Source organism: Crinia signifera, chromosome 1 (assembly GCF_055691185.1).
Source record: "Crinia signifera chromosome 1, ASM5569118v1, whole genome shotgun sequence".
NCBI classification, from domain to species: domain Eukaryota; kingdom Metazoa; phylum Chordata; class Amphibia; order Anura; family Myobatrachidae; genus Crinia; species Crinia signifera.
In genome coordinates, this window is record NC_139217.1 from 100456142 (window position 1) to 100483179 (window position 27038).

General features: G+C 45.6%; 1 long non-coding RNA gene across 2 annotated transcripts in view; it reads left to right on the top strand.

The window, feature by feature from the left end:
- Positions 1-1599: 1599 nt before the first annotated feature.
- Positions 1600-27038, top strand: part of LOC146058527 (uncharacterized) — a 129622-nt gene continuing 104183 nt past the window's right edge. For both annotated transcript variants that reach the window (XR_014469865.1, XR_014469864.1), the window contains exons 1-2: positions 1600-1735; positions 20709-20777. This is a non-coding gene — a long non-coding RNA (uncharacterized LOC146058527). The remainder of the gene's footprint in view (positions 1736-20708; positions 20778-27038) is intronic.

The window sequence follows — 27038 nt, forward strand, 5'->3', positions numbered from 1 at the left end:
AAAGTCGGAAAGAGTCTAAAGGAGCTAGGGAGTGGTGCAGCATGGGCAAAATCCTGGACTCTGGCATGGGAAGCAGTGATCAGGGTGGAGGAGAGACAACAGCTGTCGGCCGACCACAAAGGGCGGGAGGGAGTATGAATGGAGATGAGGTTGGAGATATATGTAGTAGTGAAATTAGAGATGGCTCTGTAAGTGAGTGTGAGGAGTTTGAAGAGGATTATGTAGGGGAATGGGAGCCAGTGCAGATTTTGTTGAAAGGAAGTGGATGAAGTAGAGCAGCGGGAGAGGAAGATAAGCCTGGCGGCAGTGATAAGGACAGATTGGAGAGGAGCCAGTTGGGAGCGAGCGATTCCAGTGAGGAGAACATTGCAGTAGTCGAGCTGTGAGATGACCAGTGATCACTTTGGCTAATATAGGCTACAATTCATAATTACATTATTAATTAGTGATTTGCAATAATACCTATAATAAACAAGAATACAAATAAAAGGAGCTTTGCAGTAGGCAGCTGTCAGAAATGCATGTTGCCACTATTAGTCTCCATATGTCAGTATAAAGAGTGAAATGCGTATGAGTAAAACTGCCAGTTTACCGTATGACAGTCCGTGCAGACACTAGGGGGGAAATTTACCAATATGAAAAACCTAGTTTTTCGTATTGGTTGTTTCCCTACGACTGCATACGACTGTTTAAGTCGTATGCAAAGTCGTGTTCCGGAGGGGGATTTACAAAGCAGTCAGATACGACTGCTTTGTAACCCTCCGATGGTGTAATGATTCGTATTAGCGGCCGTATATACGGCTGCTAATACGAATTATTTCTAGCAGTCTGCACGGATCAAGTCAGATCCGTGCAGGCTGCAAGGTGTAAAAAAAAATAGAAAAATAAATAAATAAAAAAAAAAACCGGCATGGGGTCCCCCCCACAGCCATAACCAGCACCAGGCTGAAGGAGCCGGGACCGGTAATTAAAAATCAGGGAACCCGACAAATAGGGGTTCCCCGATTTTTAACAACCAGCCCCAGGCTCCAGGTCCGGGGCTGGTTCCCAAAATACGGGGGACAAAATGAGTAGGGGTCCCCCGTATTTTAAGAACCAGCCCCAGGCACAACCAGCCGGCAGGGTAATGTCACAGCCGGGGGACACTTATAATATAAGGTCCCGCGGCCAAAACATTCTCCCTACCCACCAGTCAGCCTGGCCAGGGGCCCTGGGGGAGTGGGGACCCCCCCAATAAAGGGGTCCCCCCCCTCCAGGACTTACCTGACCAGGCTGAAGCCTGGTGCTGTCCCCGATGCCCCTGGGCGGTGGGCATCGGGCTGATTATGTTGTAAAAAATAGATAAACCATTGTTTTTTACTGTGGCACTACAAGTGCCAGCAAGCCTCCCCAGCAAGCTGGGACTTGGAGAACCACAAGTCCCAGCCTGCTGGGCATTAAAGGGCCCGCTGGCACTTGTAGTTCTACAGTTAAAAAAATAGTGCACAAAACACACTGATACACTTTTAAAATAAAACTTTATTACACACAAAGCCCACACATACTAATACTTACCTATCTTCTCTCCGTAGGTAGCCCTGATGTCCTGTGTCGGCGTCTTCTGGTCCTGTGTCGTCTTCTTCCTCCATGTCGACGTCGCTGTCGGCGATGGTGTCCCCGTCCGGATCCGACGAAATCCATTTGGGAAGCTGTGGAAGGAAACCATACTCACCTGTCCCAGCGCGACGTAGTCCAGGTAAGGGTCTTTGCAAAAAAATAAACCGAAAACCCCGAAACCAAACCGGACTGACGGAGACGCACGTGTGTTTGTATTATCCATACGGCTGCTTAGTAAATCAGAAACCACCATTCTTTTGAATGGTGATTTCTGTCGTATCCTATCGATGGTGTAGGGCATTCGTATTTGTAACTACAAATACGAATGTTCCATCTTTAGGACTACGAATTGTTGTATTTTTGGGATTGTAAATCCCGAAAATACAAATTCGTAAAAAAAAGGTGTATTTCTCCCTACGAATACACCTTTTTTCTACGAATCCATTTTGGTAAATGTCCCCCCTAGATCACAAAATCCAGCTGAATCTCTTTAAATGTATATGCAGCAGCTGGCTTCAAAGGGAATGTTGTCTATGAAATGGTAATACATTAGATGTCTCATTGAGAGATTTACAGGGATCAGGTGCTCATTGTCTATGAGATTAGCTGATGTGCTATATGTGGATTATAGCAGCATTGCAATTACTTTATACAGTACATATTATTACAAAGGGAATCCCATGCCTTTAGGACCATAGCTTGTTTATATTACATATAAACAACCTTTTCCCATGTCGACCTAATGGTGCCGACCTAATGACTGTCGACCATCATGCTGTAGACCAAATGATCCCAACCCATCCAGAGTTGATTACTGTTCGCAGTCTGTTTGATTATCCAATGACAGGATATGCATACAGATCAGTGCGTGCAATTCCCTTGCAATTTGACTACAGGAAGCCAGAATTTGGAGATGGCAACCTGTCATTTTCTGGGAAAATCATTTGATATGTATGAATTGCATACGGATGTGCAACAGGATAACGGATTGTGACATTTTTGCATTTCACTCACAGATTTGCACAGGGCGGGTTTTTACTTTGGATGGTGGCGGGTAACCACTTGCAGATGAGCGATGAGGTCTAAATCGGGCCATCTTTGAAGTAGACAGATAAAACAGAAAGGCCAGAGCTTGAAATAATGGGTGACATTCTATGGGATGCGATTTTGCTTATTTTGCGGTAATTAGACCACAAAATGGCGATATCGCATTTTTCATAGAAATCGCAAATTTAATGTGATGCGCTAAGGGACTGAAATCGCATATTATGTGCGTAAAGGTATGCGGACCAAAAGTGCGAGATTAATTCGCATTTTTATCGCATCCAGATGTTTTCCAATACAAAAGTATACAAACCGCTTATTTAATGCTATGCGCATTTGCAATTCGCATTCTTAAGGTGTCTATTTATCGCACTTATTTCAGACCTGGTTCTGTTTGGCGAATTTGCACAGAACTCATTTTGGTCAAGTGCACACATGGTTAATTTCAACACAGGTGCCTTCATTATCACTCACAAACACCCCTACATAAACCCCAACATCAGTAAGGACACCTGTGAGGGTTTAAATCATGTAGATTTTTATGACTATTTTAAAGTTGCTTATCTGTGATGTGTCCCATTTGGAGGAGCAACGCAGGAGGGAGGATGCTGCGCAACAGATCCTGGTAGCCCCCCCACTACTGGGTACCCCACGTATGTATGGTGCTCGCCTGTACCTGGACTACCTGTCGGATCAACAGGTTGTGGGGATGGTTACGCTGAACCCCATTACCCTGTAGGAGTTATATGAGCAGGTGAGAGAGGATTTGTCCCATTTTGTGGGTGCCAACTATGCAGTGTCTGGCCAGCACAAATTAATGTGTGCCCTCTACTATTTGTCCACAGCCTCCACTCAGTCTGTGACCTCATGGGCCTTGGTGGTATCACAGGCCACTTTGTTGAAGCATTTGACTCAACTGTTACTTGCTATAAAGAAGTTGTTGCGGACATACATCAGCAGCCGTTACTTTTCTGGTAAGCACATGTGCCCTGTACTCCAAAATGTACCAGTGTTGTAAGTGTAGTCATAAACAAATTATTGACCAATACCATCTGTTTCCACCCACATTTAACCTAACACCAGTCCCCAACGGATGCACATGGTGGTGCTGACCTATCCCTTGCTGATATATACCTTCTAAGTACTTTTGATACATGTATGAATGAAGTTTGCAGTGAAACATGGCTCACTGGTGTTGTGGAACTACATGTGCCAGCATGCCCAAACACACTACAACCATTACAGTCCAAACCATGAGTGTCAGAGCCTGCTGGAATATGTAGATCCGCAACCTTTGCCAGCCAAGGAGTTATACCACACTACTTTAGTGCAATCCCATAGTCATATACCATTACAATATGTTATAATTCACACATTAATTTGTATTTAGAAAAAGACACAAACACAATGGTATGCGGTTAGCAACTTTTACTTTTTTTTGGGGAAAAGCATTCTGCATTTTTACATGTGCTAAATACCAACTGTGGGGCCATGTACAAAGATCTTTGGCATTTTAATAAGTATACACACTCATGTAGCAGCTACCTTCGCCCAGCATCAGGCATCCCTACACCACTTCTAGAGCCGGCACTAAGGCCACCACGGGTCCTCACACTACGACGGGGTGGGGAAGTGGGGGAGCCACTTATTGGGGTGCTGGAAACACTGCTGAGGGTTGATGTAGTGCCACCTCCCACATTGGCTTCCTGCTGCTGCTGTATTTGGGCCTGCATAGCTAGTAGGGCATTGGTCTGCGCTGTGCATGTTTGGGTTAGTGCTGTGAGACTTTGGGCCAGGCTCCCAATATGGCTATTCTGCTCCCTTATTGCAGCAGTTAGTTCTGCAAAACGGGTGTCAATACTGTTGGCAATGCGCACTTGAGTGCCTACACCTACCCGGACACTATGTGCAATTTTGCGTAACTGAAGGAAGGTGTCACGCATGTACCCCTGTATATTACCAATTTGGAGGCTTTGGGAGGCCATGAATTCTAGCTGTTTGTCCTTGAAATTAACCAAGGAGTTAGCTACTTGGGAAGCAGTAGCTGGTGTATGGGGTGGCTGGGTGGTTGGGGGTGGGTTGGGAGACACCCCACTTGGGGGAAGATCACTCTGTGACGAGGCCTGCATTTCTTCCTCTGCCGCAAAGGTGTCGACCGGATCAAGAATGATGTCCATTTCGTCTAGCACCACTATTGAAGAATCTGTTGTGTTGCTCCCTAGTTGTATAGCACCTGTGGATTCAGATGAAGAGGTAAGTATTGATGCATATATAGGCCACACTGTCGTCTACACTGTCTTACATAGGGCTATAGATGGCTGACGGCCATACCTAGGGGTGTTATGCACTTACACATGTACCCCGATACAGCATGTAACATTGACATTAATAATATGTCACATGCCTAGCTCAGATTACATTCATTTCCGTTGCAATGTAGCAGCAGGAGCAGAATGTAGTGTGAGATATTGTTGATGTGACATGGGTGTGTGTACTGTATGTGTAATGGGGTGTTGTTTAGTCATTTACCTGCTTCCGCAGATTCTGCAGCAACGGGCCTTCTTCTCTTGGATGCCGCAGCACTTCGGGACGGACAATCTGTACAAGGAAAGATGGCCAGGCATTAAGGACCTTGCAATGGATAAGCATTTTCAGAAAACATGCTTTGATTTCTCAATAATGGTCTATACCCAATGGAAAAGGACTGCATTATATCTGGACCACCTTTTTTTGGCTTAAAGTCAAATCTTTATTTTAAAGCTTAGTAGTAAACTAGTGTACACATGACAAGTATTGGTTAATCGGTGGTATGTAGGCATGGCAGCTAAACCACCAGTACACCACAGGGTATTTGTACACATACATGTTAGGCTGCTGCAAAGAATGGTACACTGTTATTTACTATGATTAGTTGTGGAACTACAAGGCCCAGCATTATCAGCAATTCCAAAGTAGGAGCAGCCATTTTCTTGTACATGACCTTGCTGGGCTATGTAGTTCCACAGCAGCACTTTACAAAGCATAACAATACAAGTGCACATTACAGGTATAATACATTGGCACGTATGTTAAAGTTTGCATGGGGTCACACTTACCAGCTCGCGGTGGCGTTTCTGGCCTGTCGGAATCCGCCACATGCATGCCAGGCAGGACCTCAGGGGGGATGATGCGCTTCAGCTTCACCTCATATGCATTGTAGCTGACAGTGGTGGGGCTTCCTCCTCCTGTCCTGGTGGCCTCCTCCATCTCCAGGGCCATTTTATGCTTTGGGGAGCTGAAGGCTGTTTAAGCATGAGGCTAGATAAGAGCCCTGACTTAGGGTCAGTAAAAGTTCAGGCAGTGAAAAAACTCTGTTCAGGTTTTTCTGCCTAGTGATAAGGTTGGCAGAAGTAGTTAGCCTATCAGGAGTTAAGGGGGAGGGTACATTTTAGCACTACTTAAGCTCTAGGGACCATGTGACCTCCACCTTCTTACCTTTGGAAGTGCTGGTATCCTGTGGGCTCCTGCGCAGATCTGGTAAGTGGATTATTTTCCTGTCATCTTAAGCATTAGAATGCCTAGGCCTAGACGCTCTGCTCCCCCTCCCCGCCGACTGGTGGACGCTGCCAGGCCCCTTCGGGGGTACAGGCGGCCCAGGGTGAGAGTAGTGGGTGCAGAGGTCAGGGCTGAGGCTTTGCCTGCCCCCCCTTTGAGCCAGGCTGATAGTGTTGTTATGGTGGCTTCTCCCCCTCCCCCCTCTCCCGCTCCGGCGCTGACCGGGGGGTTGGTGTCGGGCAGGGAACAGGCCGGGAGCCTGGAGAGCTCCCGGCCGGAGGTGGCAGTGGCTGGTGTGTCGGGGAAGTCGGCTTCCCCGGCGGGGAGCTTTGTGGCAGTGGTAGGGCAGGACGCGACGCTGGCTAGCGCGCGCCCTGCTCCGGAGACGGGTGACGCGGCGGGGACACAGGCGGGTGTATTGGGTATGCCGGCTCCCCCGGCGGGGAGCGTTCCGGCAACTGAGGGGCAGGGCGCGGCGCTGGCTAGCGCGCGCTCTGTTCTGACGGCGGGTGACGCGGCAATGACGATGCCGGCGCCACCCGCTGACGGGGATACCGGACATGGTGCGCAGGCCTCGGCTCTGGTGAGCGCGAGGCCTGGCGCTCACGTTGGGGCAGGTGCTGTGCTTACTACGCAGGCCTCGGCTCTATCGAGCGCGAGGCCTGGAGGTGAGCATCAGGCGCCGGGGAGTGGCTCTGGGCCGGGGGAGGCTCGGGGGTCCCCGGCGCGGCAGGTTCACATTTTGGAGCAGGGGGCTGGGGGAGGTGCGCTGTCTTCCCTTGCGGGGAGCAGCGGTGGGCTGCGGGTGAGCTCCGCTTTGGGAAATGAGCAGGTTGGGGAGGCTGGGGTTTACGAAAGGAGGGGGATGGCTGTGGATGGCCAGGCAGTTACAAGGCTGCCTGGAACAAACGTTAACTCTGCAGGGCTAAATGTGGCTGGGTGTCCCATAAGCGTTGGTCCTGCACTAGGGGGTCTGAGTACTCTCAGACCTCAGTATATGGTGGGGATGGGGGGTAGTGGCTTGGCTCCCCCCAATTCTGGGGCTAGTCAGGGGTTTTTTGCTGAACCTGGGTCTAGGCCTATGGGTTACAATCCCATGACAGGGCAAGGGGGTGGTGCACCAGCGCCACCTACAGGTGCAGGGGTGGTAGGAAATGTTTTTTATGCTAATAGCTCAGGGGCCACTTCTGTGCAAATGCAGGGTTCTGCACCAAGTTGTTACCCGGGGTTTCCCTCAGTGGGTGGGATTATGTCCTCAGCAGCCTGGCAAGGGGCTCATTCCCTTTCAATTCCACAGGGCCCCCCTATGTCGGGTTGGCAAGGGCAGTGGGCGCCCCATAGTTCCTCTTATTTTCAGTCCCCCATGGGGGGTGGCGGGCAGGGCGTGGTGTCCCAGGGATTTCCCTGGAGACCGGTGTTTTCCACGGGTTATGGTTTTCAGCATGGAGGAGGGTATCAGTCGGGGACCCCGGCCCAGCATATGTGGGGGACCATGGGTCCGCATGGGTTCAGTTCACCCAGTTCAGCGGGCTATGTTTGGGAGCAAGGGGCAAGGTTTTCGGGGTATTGTCAGCCTCAACCGGGTCAAGGTTACGGTTTTTCTTCAGGGGCGGGTGTGGTTGGGTACCCCCAGACCCCGCGGGGGTACGGGAACCCCCCAAGGTTTGTTAATCCACAGAGGGTTCCGCCTTCAGGTGCTGTTGAAATGGTTCCCCCTGCCACGGCGGTGGCTCCGGTTCCCGCCGGGGCCGGGGGGGATAGTGTTTTTTCTTCTCCCCCCCCCCCCCCCTCTCTTGTTGTGTCTTCACAGGCGATTGCAGGAGCAGCTACAACGTCAGCATCCAGGAGAAGAAGTCGGGAGGTCAGGGTCGAGGAGAGGACAGCCCCTGAAACGTCTGCAGCAGTTTCCGGGTCGGCCGTTGCGGCTGACGAAGCCCCAGGGACATCGGCCACGGGTGAGTGTGAGGGTCATTCATCTTGTGATTCCACAGATAGCGACACCAGCAGTGTGGGGTCGGATTCCCCTAGGCGCCCGCGTAAGTTAGCCAGGATGATTGCGCGTCAGGTTGCTAAGGTTACCACAAAAGACAAGCCTGTGGTTTCAAGCGCTGCTCCTCCTCCTGCGGAGCCACCCCTGTTCACCGAAATGGTTCACTGTGCGAACACAGCGGTCACCAGGGGCATCCGTAAGAGGATGAGGGAAAAGATTAGAAAAGGGAAATATGTGGATATTTTTACACTGACTGATGATATGAAGCAGGCTTTTGAGAAGGCGAAAAAGGCCGATGGAATAGGGGAGAATGCTTTTAAAAATTTTCACCAGTGGCTGAAAGGGTTTTTAGTTTTTGCAGCCTGCTATGCTGAGACAAGGGTGGCAGAATACCCCAATCTTATAAAATATTTGTTTTTGGTACATGAGATGTATTTGAAGACAAAGGGGTATTCCTGGCGGGAGTATGATGAAAAGTTTCGTCGCAAGCAGGACGGGAACGGGGTGTTGCCCATGGGGTTTAAGGACGTGGAGGTCTGGTTGGAGGTTACCCAGCAGACCAGGCCTTTGGGTGAAGCTTCGGGGAAAAAGGTGGCGGTGGCGCCCGCTCAATCCCCCAAGGTAGCGGGCAAGGGCAAGTGTTTCGCTTATAATGAGGGAAAATGCGACAGGGGGGCGAATTGTCGTTTTCGACACTCCTGCAGAGTGTGCGGGTTCAGTCACCCAGCAAAGGATTGCACCGCAGCCCCATCTTCCAAGGCAGGTGATGCCAGTGATGCCGCTGGAAGTCACAAGTAAGGCCCCTTCCCCTATAGTGGTGGTAGAGTTAGGCAGGTGGCTTAGGAGCTACCCAGATCGAGAGGCTGCCAAGTTTTTGTTGAATGGTTTTCGCTCGGGTTTTCAGTTGCCGATAGAAGGTTCTGTGCATGTTGTTTCGGTTAGGAACTTAAAATCGGCCAGGGATTTTCCTCTCATTGTCCGCCAGAAAGTGGACGCGGAAATAGCATTAGGGCGTATGTGCGGTCCATATGCGGTTCCGCCAATACAGGGTTTATGTATTTCTCCGGTAGGTGTTGTACCCAAGAGTACCCCGGGAAAGTTTAGGTTGATCCAACACCTATCTCACCCCCACGGTGGGTCAGTTAATGATGCCATACCGGAGGAACGGTGCAGGGTTAGGTACCAGCTGTTCGAGGAGGCCTTGGAGTTAGTGAGAGGCTGTGGCCGCAATGCGTTGTTAGCAAAGGTAGATGTTGAGGCCGCTTTTCGGTTGTTACCAATACACCCGGATTCCTTGCGGTTCCTGGGTTTCAAGTTGGGTAGCGAGTTTTTTGTGGATAGATGTCTACCTATGGGGTGCTCGGTTTCTTGTGCGTATTTTGAGAGGTTTAGTTGTTTTTTGCATTGGTGCATTCAGTCGGCTTCAGGGCATCAGGGTATTGCTCATTACCTGGATGATTTCCTTTTTGTGGGTCAAGGCGGGAGCAAAGTTTGCCAGAGGTTATTGGAGGTTACCGAGAGGGTTTTTGGAGCATTAGGGGTTCCCATAGCGGAAGGGAAAACAGAGGGTCCAACCCATTGCCTAAGCTATCTGGGAATCGAAATTGATTCCCAGGCGGGATGCTGCCGTCTCCCGGCGGACAAGGTTCAGAAGCTGTTGGGTCTCATTGAAGACTGCCTGGGTAAGCGGAAAGTGCGGTTAAAGCAGGTGCAGTCTTTATTGGGATCTTTCAATTTTGCGTGCAGAATCATACCAATGGGACGTGTTTTTTTGTCGCAAATTGGAACGCGCAACAGCTGGTGTGGCGCGGCTCCATCATTCAGTTTATCTTTCAAGGGAAATCAGGGAGGATTTAAAGGTTTGGGCTTCGTTTTTGGTTTCTTTTAACAGGGTAGTTTTGTGGCCTGCCCCTCCTTGTTACAACAGTGCGTTGCAGTTGTTTACGGATGCGTCGGGTAGTTGTGGGTTTGGAGCATTTTTCAGGTTGGAGTGGTGTGTTTCGGGCTGGCCAAAGTCCTGGGTGGATAGGGGCTTTACCAGGAACCTGTTGTTATTGGAATTGTTTCCTATTGTGGTGTCTCTGGTGTTGTGGGCCCGCGATTTGGCTGATAGGCAGGTGGTTTCTAGGTGCGACAACATGGGGGTAGTGCACGCGATTAATAATCAGAGGAGTTCATGCCCGTTCACCTTGCGGCTGCTCAGGCATCTAGTATTGCAGTGTTTGCGTTTTAATATTAATTTCTCTGCCAGCCATGTGCCGGGCATAGATAATAACATTGCGGATGCATTGTCCCGTTTCCAATGGGAGAGGTTCCGGGAATTGGTACCCGGGGCGTCTCCAGTGGGTTTGACATGCCCGCCTTATGTCTGGCAGATCATCGAACCGGGTTAGTGGGCCATGTCGATTGCCCTTGCGGGCATAGCCTTTCATTCTAGGCTGCGGGGTCAGGAGGACCCCACTCGGTCCTTTGTGTTGGCTAAGGCCATGAAAGGGGGTGGGCAACGTCCAAATAGGTAGAGGCAGCGTTGTTATGCAGGTTGGTTAAGTCCAAAACAGATCAACTGGGGAAGGGGCGCTGGACCACACTGCAGGCGCAAAGCGTTAAAGATATCTGCCCGCTCAGCTTGGCGCAAGCTTATTTAGGAATCCGCCCTGCGGGGATTCAAGGTCAGTTTTTTGTTGCATCCAGATGGGAGTTCAATGTCAAAGTTTCAATTTGCTGCAGTTTTAAAGCAGTGTTTAGAGGTGCTGGGACTAAGGCCCCAGGAGTATGGGACCCATTCCTTTCGGATTGGGTCGGCTACACAGGCGGCGGCATCCGGATCGTCGGTAAGTGAGATCCGGGCGCTAGGCCGGTGGAAGTCAAATGCATACAAGTCTTATGTTCGTTTAGATAAGTTGTAGATGCGCCTGTTGCGCCAACCCTAAAACGAAGTTTACTGTCGGTTTTGGAACGGCAGCGTTCCGGAATCGATGGTGTGAAGGTTGCTTTTACTTTTTCCTCCACGGGGGCCTTAATTCAATTGGCAAAACTGGTCCACGGGAGGTTTTTTAAGTTTTCTCCTTCACATGGGTTGATTATGTATCAAGTTGTGTTTTAAGAATAAGATACTGATGTTAGGGAATCTCCTTAATTTTTCAGTTTCAACGGATTCATCAGGACAAATATGGCTCATCGGCCATTCTTTCATTTATTGGGCCGGTAGGCATCCAATGGCGAGAAGGTCACATGATTATCTTGGTGTTAGGCAGGTCAGGTGGATAGGAGTCCGGGGTCTGCGTTGGGTCGAGTTCCTGAAAGTGCTCATGAGGCATGAGAGGAACTGGGGCAGGCCTGAGTGGCTGGTTATTCATCTCGGTGGTAATGATCTGGGTATTACCAAAGGGATTGACTTGATTCTAAGTATCAAGTCGGATCTGGTAGCGTTGAGGGCACACTGGCCTAATGTTAAGGTGGTGTGGTCGGAGATAATTCCCAGGTTTCATTGGCGGGGTGCAGTTAGGATCTCCGCCATTGAAAAGGCTCGCAAGAAGGTGAACTCCGCAATAGGAGTTTTTGTGAGAGCCATGGGGGGAATTGTCGTCAAACATCCTTCACTGGTTCTGGACAGTGTGAGGTTTTATCGCGAGGATGGGGTGCATCTTTCCCCTGCGGGAAATTGCATCTTCTTGGAGGATATTTTTAGAGTTTGGGCATGAGTATTCGGGTTAATGGCCTTTTCGGGTTCTTTCCTGGGGATGGCGGTGGAGGTTGCCTTGAGGCAACCTTGTTGTGGCGGAAAGTCGCTACCAGCCAGCGGTCAAAGGGGGGCATAAGCGGTCATCGTGGGACACCACCCCTTTCGTAGGACGGCGAGTGGTCCTCGCCATGCGGGTGGACAAGGGGCGTTCCCTTGCGGGACCGCCCATTTTTTGCTCTGCCAGGTTAAGGGGTGGTGGGATCCTCACGATGCAGGTTGTGCCAGTTAGGAGGCGGTGGTGAACCCCTCCTTAAGTTTAAGTCACGTGTTTCAAGTTGACTGGGCTGGCGTGTGGTAGCGACTAAGAATTTTTGCCATCCTCCATCTTTAGTTTAACGTTAGGGACTTGATCTTTATGATCCCAAAAATTCCAAATTTAAAATTCTAGTTTAGCTTAACAAGGTCTTCAATAAATAATTCCTTTGACCTTTTTAAACGTAATTCTGGTGTCTGAGTCTTTATTTTGTCTGCGTGGTTTATTTGAGTCAGTCTCAATTATTTTAAGTTAGAGGTTTTGCACTTATGGTTAAGTAAAGGTTAATTAAGTCATGGGCTACTTAGGGGAGCTGAAGGCTGTTTAAGCATGAGGCTAGATAAGAGCCCTGACTTAGGGTCAGTAAAAGTTCAGGCAGTGAAAAAACTCTGTTCAGGTTTTTCTGCCTAGTGATAAGGTTGGCAGAAGTAGTTAGCCTATCAGGAGTTAAGGGGGAGGGTACATTTTAGCACTACTTAAGCTCTAGGGACCATGTGACCTCCACCTTCTTACCTTTGGAAGCCCTCCCGCCCTCCCTATTTTAGCATTCAACGGTGGGATGGTTATCCCTCAGAGTGCTGGTACGCTTGGTCTTTTTAAGCAATTTTTTGTGGTGGCTTTTCAGCCAAAATGGCGGAAAGTCGCTACCAGCCAGCGGTCAAAGGGGGGCATAAGCGGTCATCGTGGGACACCACCCCTTTCGTAGGACGGCGAGTGGTCCTCGCCATGCGGGTGGACAAGGGGCGTTCCCTTGCGGGACCGCCCATTTTTTGCTCTGCCAGGTTAAGGGGTGGTGGGATCCTCACGATGCAGGTTGTGCCAGTTAGGAGGCGGTGGTGAACCCCTCCTTAAGTTTAAGTCACGTGTTTCAAGTTGACTGGGCTGGCGTGTGGTAGCGACTAAGAATTTTTGCCATCCTCCATCTTTAGTTTAACGTTAGGGACTTGATCTTTATGATCCCAAAAATTCCAAATTTAAAATTCTAGTTTAGCTTAACAAGGTCTTCAATAAATAATTCCTTTGACCTTTTTAAACGTAATTCTGGTGTCTGAGTCTTTATTTTGTCTGCGTGGTTTATTTGAGTCAGTCTCAATTATTTTAAGTTAGAGGTTTTGCACTTATGGTTAAGTAAAGGTTAATTAAGTCATGGGCTACTTAAACTGGCATTTGATATCATTAAAGCGCTTTTTCACATTGCGGACCAGGCGCTTATGATGACTGACAGCGTTCACCGCCTGGGTGATATCCTTCCATATAGACCGCTTGCGCTGGGCAGTGGTCTTGTAATTGCTTTTGCCAAGCAGACGCTCGAACACGATAGCATGATAGCCCGGACAAGTGCCACATTTTCTTCATACGAAAACCTCACCATCCGGCCACTTTTGGTGCGACCAGCTACCACCTCCTCCTCCTCCTCATTTTCACCACCAGCCATGTCGCCCTCCTCCTCCATGCCAGTGTCTTCCTCCTCCTCACCAGCATCTTCCTCCACCTCTGACATGTGGCCCTCCTGCAGCTGGTGTGGGGTATGGTCTAGGGCTTGGCTGTAGGATGGGGATGCCAGCGGATCCTCCACCTCCTCCTGCTGGGGCTGGATGGCCAGGGTCTGGGCTGAGGCTGGCCTTGCTGTGGCCATGCTGCCTGCCACACTGCTGCCTCTCCCACTTGACTGGCTGCTGCCACTGCTCCCTCTGCCACTGCTCCCTCTGCCACTGCTCCCTCTGCCACTGCTTCCTCTGCCACTGCTTCCTCTGCCACTCATCACTCTGCCACCAACACCTCTTCCTGAACTCACGCTTCTACTGCTCCTCTCCATGCTCCTTACTTCCTATCAAAGAGTGAAATGGCGCCAATGCCCCTTTATATAGGGGGTGTGATGCATAATGGAGGGGACACAGGTGGGCCAATAGGTTTGGGGGTTCTTAGTCATGTGGAGACAGTTTTGTAAATCGCACTGCGGTTGGTCCAAAACTCGCACATGACCGGCGGAAGAACTCGCACTTTTTTGTTACTTAAAATCGCACTTTTTTGTTACTCAAAATCGCACCTCTTCGCCGCAATTCGCACCTCTTCGCACTTTTCAGCCTCAAATGCGCATCACATTAAATAATCAAATTTTGACTGAAAAGTGCGATTTAGAAAAAGGCGATTTGCAGCGATGTGGTGCGCGAATAAAACATGCGCATTTAGCGCATCCCATAGAATGTCACCCAATGTGTTGGTTCAATTTTACAAAAGTAGAACAATTTATTAGTTAATGCAGTGGTTCCCAAACTGTGTGCCGTGGCACCCTGGGGTGCCTTGGGAGACTTGCAGGGGTGCCCTGGGTTGATGGTGAAGGACCAATTCAAGTTCTTTATATCCAATATAATAGTAAAATTATGGACAAACAGAATTACATTTTGTCCATTACAACATAACTGATCCTAAGGATGAGATATAAACACAATTTATTTAATTTATTATTTGTTTCTGAATTTCTGAATGAGAAACCTATAGCCTAGGGGTGCCACGAAAAAAATTCTGATGCTTCAGGGTGCCGTGAGTCAAAAAACTTTGGGAACCCCTGGGTTAATGTAAATGTTAATGCTGTTAAAATATAACAAATTAAAACAATAGTAATGGACACACTCAGAGGAATTGAAATAGTCCCCACAGGTATGTATGGTGTGCTACTCAGTCCTCAATTTGGGGTTTTAAAGCACATGGCAGTGTAATAAATATAGAGTCAGCATGGCATTCTCACCACTGGAGTCCATGGTCTGGTATGGATGGTTATACACCACTGGAGGAGATTTTAATGGTGGTGTTGGTTCTCAGTAGTAGGCGGATGAAATGGATCTAGTCCGGGTGCGAGTCCCAAAATGAAATGGGTGAGGGAGCAAGTATCCTGAGGGAACTGTGCATCAATGTGCATAAGGGCAGGTCCAGATAGGATGGAAGGTTTCCAGTGGTAATGGATAGATAAAGGAACTCCCAAACGGGTCGATGGTCAAATAGATGTATCTGAGTATCAAATGGTGGGTCTTTGGTGTATCTTAACATATTTCGGTGTATTGTGTAGAACTTGATAACCCATTAAAATGCTGGGGAGATCCCATGGGCGTGACCCGTGTCCGCCGCCTCCCACCCGCTCTGTCCCATGCGAATGGGCCAGCGACTATATCAGCAGCTTCGTCGATTGGCACAGATGGCCTGCAAACACGCATTAGAAAATAAGCACATGCGCTGTCCATCACCATCGTTCGCAGTTGCAAACTCACAATGGTGAGTGTGAACTAGAATGACCTCCAATACTGTAGGTTGTACTTTGCAGTAAATAAAGACAAATCTGTTACACCGTGTTACCATAAATCTATTACAGTAAAATCACAGGAATACTGTAAAAATCAATAAAAAACATACATACACAACAGAAGGGTGCTGCTGCCTAATTCACACACAATAGTTTCATCTTTGTGTTGCAGTTATATGTTTCCAGTTACATTTATGAATCCCAGCTCTTTACCAATTTCCTTAGACTTGGCCAAGTTAATATTTGTCCAAAAAAAAATGGTGTTATTTAATGACACATGTATTCTGGCTATTTCTAATCTTATTCTTTTCTCATGTCTGTTTCTCTCATGGGGACAAGTTTGCAAGATTGTATTATTTTTCCAAGTTTTTCGTCTGAGTTATTGCTCAACAGCGTCTGCCTACAATTACATATTAACCACAGTACTGGAACAGACATAAAATGTCAACCCGTCTTTACATCTGCAAATGACTGGAACTTCCTTTACAAAAAAACAGAAGTGTATCCACATTTCACATTCAGCTGCTCTGGTGCATATGTGAAGAACTAAAAGCATAATACACTATGGAGATTATACTGGTTGACTCGTAAAGCTCGCAAGTGCCTCCCGCACACGAACGCCCACCCTCCGCTCGTTAATAAACTATTGGGTTAAACTGTGGCGGTACAAATCCCATTAAGCCTCCCCTGCCTGCAGGAAATTGGGGAACCACAAGTCCCATCATGCGGGGCATTAAAGGGCCTGTTGGTACTTGTAGTTCTACAACTTAGCCAATAGTTAAAGAAAAACACACACACCTTAGAAAAAATAAAACTTTAAATAAATACTACATTCACTCAAACATACTTACCTATAGGTTCCAATGAGGGCCCACCATCTTCTCCAGTAGAATCCATAGGGTGCCTGTGAAAGGATTTTTTACTCACCTCCAATCCAGCTTAGAACGTGTCTTCTTCATTCCATGTAGGTATCCTCCAGGGGTTAAAAAACAATCCACTGCCCCGATACCATTACAAACTGGGCAAGTCAGACATCGGGTCCCCCTAACCAATCAGCAATCTGGGGGAGCTCCGCGGCTGATTGGCTGTTCACGGCTCCGTATGGGTGTCTATCATCCCATAATATGGGTATGGGTTCCCATCATAGATGCCCATGTTATATATTTGGCTGGGGGAGGTCCTGGTGTCTGAGGGATTAATGCTTTGGCCGGCTGTGGCATTAGTCTGCTGACTGTTTGGGCCCAGTTCTGGCTGTCAAACTATGGGTGACCCCTATTAAATTTTTCCCCCATATTTTGGGAACCAAGGACCAGCCCATGAGCCTGGTGCTGGTTATAAAAATACAGGGGGACCCAACTTTTTTGTCCCCCTGAATTTCTACAACCAGGACCGGTTCAATGAGCCTGGGGCTGGTTATAGCCGGATGGGGGGACCCCACGCCGCTTCGTACGTATATGGCGTCTGTAAATATGGCCGCCAAAATTGGTTACAACATCGGCAAGTATGAATATGGAGAGTACGCCAGCTTTGTAAATTTGCAATATTCTCCAATTCATATTTGCGTATACATATGGCCAATCCCGGTATGAATGGGTAGAAACGGGATCGCCGTATACGACCCTTCTTAGTACATTTCCAGCCCCAAGTGTCCACTCATTTTACAGCATACTCAGCGCAAGGATCTATTCACTAAAGGAATACAGACTCTCAATAGCTGCTCATTTTAGATGTTAATGATTTTTAGGGGTACATTTTCTGAAGAATATTTGCATTCTCTCAGGTCTCAGGGGTAGATTTATTAAGCGCAGTGAAGTGATAAAGTTTCTGGTTTTTAACACCGGCCAATCAGCTTCTATCAGGGCAGGCGACAGGGGGGTCAAGGGGGACACTCGTACTGGGCCTCAACCTTGTGAGGGGCCCCATGGCTCTGAGGGGCTGTAAGTATGGCTGTGGCAGTGCAGCCCTTGGTGTGGTCACCTATCCGGCTACAAGTACTAATGCATTAAGGGGCAGATGTATTAAGCTTTAACAAGAGATACATGCAAGTGTGATAAGGAGAGATAAACGTCCAGCCAATCACCTGCTAACTGCCATGTTACAGGCTGTGTTTGAAAGTAGTCAGTAAGGAGGTGATTGGCTGGACAATTATCTCTCCTTATCACACTTGCATGTATCTCTTGTTAAGGCTTAATACGTCTGCCCCTATGTGACATCATGCAACACAGTGAACCATACAATGCTGCACCCTCCCATCTGCCCTGCACTATTATATTGCAATTCTAATGATAAAAACACATTCAATTAAAGTCTAGGTATGCAGTCAGGGGCCCCCAGAGATTTTATGGTACCAGGCCCTAAGATTTATGTTGCCAGCCCTGGCTCCTACCTGTCATCTTTCAAACCAAGCCTGTAACTTCACAGTTAGGAGGTGATTGGCCGGTGATAAAAACCAGACACTTAATCACTTCACCAAGCTTAATAAATCTTCCCCCGAGTGTTTAAATTTGAGTGTTACAGTAAGCATGTGGAATAGAGATGGCTATTGTCATCTGGATTGCTGAGCTCAAGACTCAACTTGCATGGATCTGTGTATCTGTCAAATAAGGTGTTTTGGTGGCATGAACAGGCAGTGGCAAAGCGATTGCATGTAACCACCATAGCTTGTGTGGCGGGTCTGGGATTTCCATGGGTATGTATTAAAGCTCCATGCCATTCTGAGATGACGTATGGGGAAGGGACAACTCTTGCTATTCACTGAAGTGAATGAGAGTTGGTGCAAGCCTCCACCCCCTGCCCATTCATGCTAATGTCAGCCTGTTGCGATACATACATGTGCAATATACCACTCTGCATACACATTGCGGTTCCACTACAGAATGCTGCTATACGCAGCAACAATTTCGCAGGATACTGTACATGTGTATTATAATTATTATCAAAAACACTAAGTATATGGTGGTAGCTGTCTAATTATTTGACTTGCTAAATTAAACCACTTTATAATTTATTGTTATGTGCAACAAAATAAATGTAGGCCTTTTCATGTCTTTCTGTTATTGTAACGAGTGTTCTAGGGTGTTACATACAGTATTGGACTAGAAAAAATACATAATCCCATAGTAAAATCATTTAGTGCTCCAGATGTTTTTATTCTGGGGGCCATACTTATCATAATCAGCAATTCATTTTGCCTAAATTCTCATTGTGAAAATACAATTTATACAAAAATGTGGCCCTATACTCCTGATAGGAAACAAGCAGAGTGATAGGCTAGGCTATAATATTGCTTAAAGGTTCAGCATTGGCATCTGTGCTCAGTATGGAAGGACATCTGGAAGATTTCCGAAAGAATCCGCAAAAGTAGCCTATAATATTTGCATTTTGGAGCTTGGTAAATCCGACAACAAACCCCAATAGCAAATTTGAGTGCTGCTTTCAGGCACGCCATCAGGAATTTTGGGGCCCGGGACTAATTTCCAGTCCGCCCCCCCCCCCCCCCTCCGCACTTGACTTACCGTAACCCGGCTCCTGCTCCCCCATCTCCTCTTCCGCTGAGCTGCAGCCCGGATGTCCCGAAGCGCAGGCTTCTTCAGATCAGGATGCCAGCGGCCAATTAAAATGCAGCACCGGCTGGGGAGACAATCAGAGCTTGCGTACCGGCAGCAGCTCTGATTGGCTCAAAAGCTGGTGCAACATTTTAATTGGCCGCCAGCTTCCTGGGTTGAATAAGCCTGCGCTCTGGGACCTGCTTTGTTCAGCGCCATGAGCACTGCACAGTGGAGTCAGTCGGTTGGTTGCGGTGGGCTGTGTGTAAATGAAGAACAACTGCAGATTATTGTGATCTCTGTGCAATCCATCCTTAAATCCTGGGAATCCTTAATATTTGCCAATGTTTGTAAATAAATATGTCCCTCAAGTTTTAACCTTATATACTAATATTTGTGATTCTTAACAAGTCATTGTGACCAGTATTGGTCATAATGTACATCCACTTTTGGGAGTTTATATATTTTACTTGACAGAAGAAGCAGTTATAGGGCCTTATTTTGGTTCATTCTTTCTGACAAAATCCTTCTTAGATGGACAAAACCATGTGCACTGCAGGGGGGCAGATGTAACATGTGCAGAGAGAATTAGATTTGGGTGAGTAATTTTGTTTCTGTGCAGGGAAAATACTGACTGCTTTATTTTTACACTGCAATATAGATCTCATTTTGAAGTAAAACCCCACCCAAATCTAATTCTCTCTGCACAAGTTACATCTGCCCCACCTGCAGTGCACATGGTTTTGCCCATCTAAGAAGGATTTTGTCAGAAAGAATGAACCAAAATAAGGCCCAATAACTCACCTACAAGTACTTGGCTTCTAAAAACTGTTCTGTGTAGTCATAAATACTCTGTTGTATACTAGTTACTTGGCAGGGAATGTTGTATATTTGTGTTATTATTTGGAATACAGTACAGATCAGTTCATTCTTTCAAAATGTAATTTCCGTCTATTGAACAAAGTCTCTAGTCTGCATGGCTGTAGAGAAAAATCACATCATGTTTATCATCAAATCAAATTGCTTGCAATGAAATAGTATTTATTTGTTAAGTGCTGTGACATGGTATTTAATGTCCCTGTCCTAATAGTCAGTTAGATAGTTATTACTGCTATTATGCGCTATGAAATCTGAACTACGAGGTTTAGTAAACGCACAATCAATTATAAGGTCCTCACCTTTTAACAGAGATTTATTTTAGGAACGTGTTCTCTCTGCCATGATATTTTCTAGTTTATACAACACTGTTGCCAGTAACTTAACCAAACCAAATCCACACATGCACAGTTCACTGTAAGATGGACTTGAAATAAAAACGTAAAATAAAATAAATAACAATATTTCAATAGGTTGGATCCGGAATCCTGGATGTCTCAATAACCATTGCCAGGATTACGCTATGGATCGCAGTATTTTAAGCATATCTCTATCCTTAACCATATCCAACCCCTCCCGCAGCCAAACACTAACCATCCCCCTCACAGCCTAAATCTAATTGTCCACTTCCACAGCCTAACCCTAGCCATCTGATCACACAGCCTAACCCTACCCAGAACCCAGTTTAACCCTCCCCCTAGTGCCTAACCATAACCCCAGAACTTAAAGTTGGAATTCCAAATATCAGGATCCTGGCCACATTCCCATTTGATGTATTTGGCAAAGGAAATTATTTTTTATTTTTAATAAAAAAATATTTTTTTCCTTTCCAGAGACTCTGCTATAGCCATCATGAGAAAAGTCACTGCTGAAGCCAGATGGAGCATTTTATTGGTAGCAAGGTTGGTAATATCTATCACCTATAGCAGTCGTTCCCAACCTGTGGTACAAGTACCCCGGGGGTACACTGCTGACTGGTTGGGGGTACTTGAAATTAATATTTGTAATGTGGAAGAAGAGGAAGCAGTCTCCCGATTGCGGAAGAAGTCTCCCATTGTGTGGAGAGGAACCACGTCACATGACTTCTGGTTCCATCTGGAGCATAATCCGCATCTCCTCATGCTTTTGCTTGACCAGCAATCCACTGAGAGCTATCCAAGTTGTCCTCAGACATCAGGATTCATCTGGAGGAAGCAGTGGCATTAATCCTACAGGCATTAGCGGGAATCCCGGTGACAGTACACAGCCAGCGGTCAGACACAGAGAGACCCAATTCCTGACCACACACTACTCCTTCACTACTCCTTAATATAAGGACACGCATAAGAATACGCATACCACTTGCTTCCACTCGTAAGTACTATGGATAATTCAAATTGAGAGGAGGAGGCACTCATAAATAAAAAGCGTAATCACGAGGTACGGGAGAGAAAAAAGATTGGGAATCGGTGGCCTATAGGGTGGCTGGTTAAATAATCAAAAGCCTGGTGAAAACAATCATAAATTTACCTAAATTTCAAAAAGTCCAAATGATTACAACTGTGTTTTTTTTTTTTACTTAGATGATAGTTCTATTGAAGAAGGGATGTTGCTTTGGGCAACCAATCAGATTCTATTATCTTCTAGAAGGTGCAAAATAAATAATAAGTACATTTGGATTGGTTGCCCATAGCAACATCCTATCTTCAATAGAACTCTCATCTTAAATAAACCTTTATGGATATGGGAGTAAAGCCAAAAAGACCAAGTAATTGTGCACCAGCCATGTTGCAATGAAAAGAGAGTGAATACATTTATGTTTTTGCATACAAGACGAATGCCGTTTTTGCATGTTGCCCACAAATGTTGGACAGCTTTAATTAATTTAATAATTTAGTTCAATGGGTTATTGATAAACCACTGGCCATCCCTGCCAAAATTCTGAACCAAAATGTGTTGAAGTTTATTGTATTCAAAAGTCAAGCCCCATTGGCTGTTCTCTACAGAAGGGTAGATGTTATCTCCTACCTATACCCTTATGGGTGTAGAATCTTAGGTAGCCCTCTCATGTGGTAGGTACAGGTTTTTCCAAATCGGGGACAAGAGACATCATCAGAGGTGAGTACAACAAAAGAACTGGTCTAAATAAACTTTCTATGACATGGAACTGGTCAAAATGAACACTAAGTAGTGTAGTTAATTTCCGTCCCTTAATGGAATGAAGTTCCTAAATGGCTTTTATGAGCCAGATGGTTCTTATGACCTTTTTAATGGAACAGTAAGGTCAGCGTGTGCATGTACATGTGTTTGGGGCAGAGTAGATAGGGCAAGTGGTTTTCATCTTTCAGCAAATGATATGCTTCTAAATAAAACATGCATACAGCACATGTTAAATCAGCGACAACTATAGGTAGATAAATAAATAAATCCCCCCAGGTACAACCAAGATAAACAGTTCCCCACTATCCACTACGCATGGAGTTGATTTTATATAGTGTGGCGAGCCCAGTAATACGCGGGGCTCACTACGCTCGCCACGCTTCGGGCTCGGTTGCTCGCTGAGCTCACCACACTATATAAAATCAACTCCATGCGTAGTGGATAGTGGGGTTATGAACAAGTAAAAAAATCACAGCGGATCGCATCGATATATCAGCTAATATCGCATCCGATATATCGGCCAATATCGCATCCGATATATCGGGCGCCGTGAAACTAAACAAGTACCAACAGTTCAAATAGGTATTAAGGAATCAATATTATATTTATTGTTTTTTGAGTATTTTATTTTGTTCTTATTTTTTGGGTTCAATTTTGTTTCTTTCTTCTTTGTATTTGGGGCCTGAGGCCCTTATTCTAGTTCACACAGGGGAGCGATGTTTTGCGACTGCGCATGTGCATGAACATTTATGCACATGTGCAGCCGCATTGGGCGATCAGCCAAGGCGAATTGATTATTCGCTGGCCGCTTGCACATAACAGTGTGGGCAGTGGGTGGCGGGCTAGTGGGCTGTCTTCGCATCCATGGGCATTCCCATGAAAATGCTGGGCATTCCCATGGTAATTCGCTGGTGACTTAGGTGCGAGGGGGCGGGCAGCTGACATCAGTGGATGCTCGCCTGCTTCCCGTACAGGGCGCACACAAATTCTAAGACACCAGAGAGATGTCTTAGATCTGCGACCGCTGGAGAAATCATTCAGTTGTTGGCAAACATCGAATGATTTTGCCCCCGCATGCAAGCTGCAAAAGGATGGGGATATTGCAGTGTAATGAGTATGGTGGGCTGTCTGTGGATGTGAGGCATCATGACGTCAGCATCACTGGATGGATTTAAGGAGTTAAGGGGCATACAGACATGGCAACCCGTCTTTTTGGTTGAGTGACAATCGCTCAGCACATATTGTGGTGCACTTGCGATTTACACCACGTGCACTGTGCTGAGTGATCCTGCTGAGTAGGCTTTGCCTAGAGAAAGCCAGTGCATGAACTAGCTTTCTCTGCAGGCGATAGATTAGCAACGCGCGGGACCAAGCATCACACAACACACAGCAATCAGTGCTCTATTTCACAGTGATCTAATCATATCGCTTAGAACAGGGGTTGAAATCACCCCGTGTGTATGCCCCTTTACTGTATGGCAGAGTTGGATTTTAGCTGTTTTTATGATTTTTAGAATAAAAAAATACAGATCCAAATGAAAACCAAAACCCAAAAGCACGAAGGGAGATCCAGATCCAAAACAAAAACCCGAAAAGTGCACACCCCTAATAGTGGTATATCTGTTAGATTCTCTGGTTTATTCAATTTATTTCACATTTATATATTGCAAAGATAAATATATATTTTTTTTAAATTCAGTAAAGTTCAAGTGAAATTATTAACGCTAAACAGGTGGAACAGAAAATAAAAATAGTGAAGTGCAGACAATTCTACTTGTTAATTAATTGTGTTAATTTATTTTAAATATAACGATGAAAAATGAGGTTAATAAGAGGAGTATTTGCTTATCCTGGCTGCCTTCTTTTACCCCTTCTAATATGCTTGGTTTCCATAGTTACTGGTTTATTCATGATGCTCTGAACCACTTCTAATTATAGGTAGCAAAATAGGAGTAGTATCCTGCACAGGACATAAACTAGTTACGTGTAAATTTATAGAACCAACTAAATAGACAATATGCTTGTATAAATACACGAAAACATTTTATATGTGTTGGAGGTGCCCCCAGGAATTAAGTACTAGTATACTTAAACAAAGAGAAACAGTGGTCCATAGATAGTGGGCCACTGTTCAAAAGAAGAATTCCTTTTTGGAGGCACACTTTTGAAAAAATAAGAATGATGTTGTATGAATAAGATAAAACTTAACTTTTATTTCCAATTATTATAAAATACTGATAACTCTATAATTTCATGTGTTACACAATTTATCATGAAGAGTTAAATAAATAAATAAATAATAATGAAACAAAGAAAGCAAACGAAAAAGGCCACTCAGATTTACTGTATATTTTTCTGTCGACACAATGGCAATTTTAGCATATAGTGTTGTCGACACAGTGGCAGGTAGTGGTGTTATTAAGTGATCATATAATGTTAATATATGATTTGTAAGGGTCCTTAATAGGCCCGGGCTGATGACATGTCCAGATTCTGTGAAAGGTTTAAACTTCTAGCACATCTTAAATATCAGAAAAAATTGATTGTTTAGGCTAGGTGAAAAACACTTAATCACAGAAATACCCGCTGGATAGTATTAGTACATGGGTAAAGATTAACATTTTAATGGCATATCAGGTATCATAAGGGGTTTAGAAAAGCAAAAGTACAGTGAGATAGATTAAATTCTTTCTGCTGCCCAATGTCTTCACAAACTAGGAGCGGACAGAGGGTGAGAGAAGAAATTAATGCACTGATGGAAAGAAAAGACAAATGGAAAGAGGACACTTCTGTAAGTGGTGTTAGGTACACCCTGATACTATTAAAGCATTGCAGGGTGGAAATGCGCCACCAGAAAGTCTCTCTTCCACGGATAAAAGAAAAATAATTGGAAGAAAACGATAGTAGCGGCAGTGAAGGGTTAATTGACAATTAATGTGCCGATATTCAGAGACATTCAATCAGGCTGCTCCAACAAAATACTAGGATATATCTATCGCTGCTTTGACTTAATGGTTAGGGTGTGTCTAAATGCCAAAGTGCTGAAAATTGCAAGATATCGGGATATGGTTATTATGTCGACACCCTTGTGTGTCGGTAGTTTGACAGTCACTGAATCTACAAAGTAGAAATATAAGTTAAGACCTAATATCTTTCAATATGGGTTGTTAAATTGAAGCAAAATGCCTGAAAGCACTATTAGCAGCTGGATGGCAGGGTGCAATTGACCTGTCAGACCGTATGATTAAATTAACAGGGAGTCACATCAATTAATAGGAGAAGGTAAATATCTCCCAATATCTTAGGTTTTGTCAATCAACTTACATAGCAGCATTTATCAAACAATGGATATGTACAAGTACTGCATAAATGACATGATGGATATCACCCAAATCATTAGACAATTTCAGAATAATGGCCGATATAGAGTCAAATTAATAAGAAGCTGCAAACGGAAAAAAGAAAAAAGAAATAAAACAGTGTTTAACTGCAGGGATCAGTCACAAACGACCCATCATCTGGGAGCGGATGGGAGGTGATAGGGATGAAGCCGGCACACTGTGAGAAGAATAAGGAGCGGTGTGCAGGGACAGACGCTGTATGCGGCGTTAGGTCTGCCCTGATACCAAGGTAGAGCAGGACCGAGACGCGCCGCCAGCGTGTCCGTCGCACCCTGAGAAGGAAGCGGGAGGAGGAAAGATACCTGAAATACCAGCGGGTGACTGGAGCGATGTCAGGGCTGTCAGTGTCCCGATGCTCGGGGAGCTACTGCCGCCCAGGTCAGCACTGTCAGAACGCGTTTCACCACGTGGGCTTGATCACCTGAAAGCCTAACGTGGTGTACGCTGTGTCAGGTATATATAGCGCCAGCTGATCAGTTAATGTGTTTCAGCTGGAAGCACTTGGCGCGTTGTTAAATCATTGTTTGCGGCTGCCAAGTATTTGCTATCTATTGTGAGACGGAGGGACATAAGCACTAAAATGCTTATGAGTATCGGGGTGTATACAACCCGCTGAACACCTTGTGTGTTCTGTCAGCTGGAAACATATTGCACGTATGTTAATCATTCTATGCGCCATAATAAGATCCCATATCTATGTTTAATTAAAGGATACCTCCTGCGACTTGTATGTGTCCCTGTGTCCATGCTTCAACAGGGGGCATTAAAATTGCACTATGTTACGAACATACAGTGGGTAATTATAATAGTCTTGCTATTGCAATCAAACAGAGCAATATTAGCATTAAGATGCCCATGCGTATAGGAATGTGTCTAGCAAGCTAGTACATTTGTATGTTTTTAAGTATGCGCAATTGGTACCTTTATAAATCGTTGTTTCCGACTTGTATCAATGTGTGATATAGGGGCATCTCCTACAGTTTGTATGAGATCCCGTATCTATAAACACCAGAGGGACAGTTGCCTAGAGAACCTAGATGCTTGTACTATGTAACGGAGTTTCATGACGTTTATTGTTACAAGATATTAATCAAAAGGAAAAAACCCAATTCTGCGATTTTTATTTAGAGAGATATGATAGTGAGTATATCATTAAGGTATAAGTAAATAACAATAAGGAAAAAATAAATAAATGAATATGTGAGATATATGTATATAATTGAGGAGGTTTTTTTAATTAATATATGAAGACAAAACAAATTTATAAAAGGAGCATATAAAAAAAACAAATATATGAAGGAGAGGAGAAAACCAGCGAGGAGCCGTAACTTATTGTAACAAAGTGATACTGAAATTTGTATCAAGCATTATATTGGATGATACCAGTGTAGAAAATAGTGGATTGAATAATATTGTAATCATCTCAGATAAACATGATTCTGTGAAGGTTTGTGCTGGGAAGAAATGTGTCCAATGTTGAGAAAAATAAATTGTAGCTGATAAAGAGCAATAAAAGTTACAGTGCGACTGTGAATCAATGAATGCAAAGAGGGTGTATATTGATGAAAAAATATGTGATTTATAATGTTTGAAACAGATATGAGTGATATCTGGATTAAAGGT